Source organism: Triticum dicoccoides, chromosome 3B, assembly GCF_002162155.2.
Source record: "Triticum dicoccoides isolate Atlit2015 ecotype Zavitan chromosome 3B, WEW_v2.0, whole genome shotgun sequence".
Classification (NCBI taxonomy): domain Eukaryota; kingdom Viridiplantae; phylum Streptophyta; class Magnoliopsida; order Poales; family Poaceae; genus Triticum; species Triticum dicoccoides.
This window is the reverse complement of record NC_041385.1, coordinates 822,947,857-822,949,838: the sequence shown is the minus strand read 5'-3', so window position 1 is coordinate 822,949,838 and position 1,982 is coordinate 822,947,857.

The window sequence follows — 1,982 nt, the reverse complement described above, 5'->3', positions numbered from 1 at the left end:
AGTTTTGGTGATCTGCAAGTATTACGGGTCCAAGGGAAAGAGGTGAGGAATACGACGGGGCAGCGTTGTACTAGTCGATGGGTATTTCCGGGTTTTTTTTTCTGCGGCTAAAAAGGGCCACGGGAGGGGGAGGCATGGATGGGTGATGCGTGTCAGCGGCGCACGGATGGGTGCACGCCGAGGGCGCAGGCAAGCCCCGTCCATCTGGAGCAGGAGAGCGGCGCTTGCGGGCGGGCCAAGCCACATGCGCGTTTAGTCGCGTCCCGACCAGGTACGACCTGACGCCGAGGACCGCACGATCTGGGCTGATCGAGCGGCTCGCGTTCGGCCGCTCGTTTCGCCGAGATAGTGCGCGTGCACTCTGAAGTATTTAGGTTATATTTAATAAATATTTTACAACTATGCACTAACCAAACAAAAAGAATCATATGTATTTTTTGTTTCAGTTCTCGTACTATTACTTCAAATATTCACGTTTTATACAATCAAATATCATTAAAATATATCGCAAATCATTTCCGCAACAACGTGTGTGGTATCATCTAGTACTTCATAAATTTGAGTACCCCGGTAGAAAGTAATAATAGAAAATCCCACGGCTTAAGAGGTCATTTAATTCCTGACCAAACTTTTGTCATGCTTTCGAAAATGAACTTGTGTTACTCAAATTACAATCCGCACGGAACAACAAAACTACATCGCCTGGACCAGAATGTAGCCATACAACTGCACAATGCTCAATGCATATAAAATTGCTGTATAATCACTAACCATGTTTTGGCCACGGCTAAAGAGGGTAATACAAGTTTTGTTAGTTGCATGAATTGTTCCTTCTACCTAAGTGGTGGCTAGGGTATCGGGTGATTCAAACTCAATACAATTCACTTTATGGGCCGTAAATTCTTTGTTAGGGGTCACCAAAATTCCTGGTAACCCATATGTGAGGACCTTACAGATGGATGCACTTTTCTAACGCTCAGCCGTCGGTCCTCACAAATGGCGAAATCCAACATGCCCAATGCCTTCCGTACCTCCACCTCCGGGATGAACTCATATAGTTGTTTTGTGGAAGGGTGGGGTTCGAAAATGCCAGTTGATATATGGGACTTTGCAGCTTGTTGATATATGGAGCGCGCACACACTGTTTTCTTCATTATAATTTTTGTTTTTATTATATTTATTTGTCTTTTTTCCTTTGTTTTTTTTGCAATATTGAAATGTTTTTGATTTTATGAAATACTCATTAATTCGAAAAAATATTCATAAATTCAATCAATGTTCAGGATTTAGATTTTTTTGGTGAATTGGGAAGAGTGTTCCTGGGTGCAAAAGATGTTCGCGGATTCAAAAATACTCGTGAATAAAAAAATGATCGTAAAATTTAGAAAATGTTCACGAATTCATAAATGTTCTTGGATTTCAAAAACGTTCATTGATTCAAAACATATTTGGGAATTCCAAAACTGTTTGCTAATTAAAACATGTTCATGAGTTCATAAAATTTTCTCCTTTTTTTAAAAAACATGTTTCAAAATTCGAACAAAAGTTCTAAAATTCAAAACCTCTAGATTTTAGAATGTGTGAATTTTAAAAAATGTTCAAAAATTCAATAAAAGTCACCAAGTCAATTTTTTATGAATTCCTAAAAGTTAATATTTTTAATGAAATAGTAAGCAAATTGAAAAATGCTTTCAGATAAAAATTTCGTAATTTCGAGAAATGTTCCTGAATTGAAAATTGTTCAAGAAATTTAAAATGCAAAAAAGGAAAAAAATGGAAAATGAAAATAAAGGAAAAACAGTTTAGGGAAAGTTCTAGAACATTCTTGAAAAGAACCATAAAAAGGCTGCAATGGCCAGCCCAAGTAGCGTGTTGTGCGTAGGGTGGTATGCGTGTGCTGCATATACACCAGTGATAAATAGCATTTTCTGGCACTTTTTCTGAGACATTTCTATGTGGCACTTAAGGAGCCCGTTATTGTA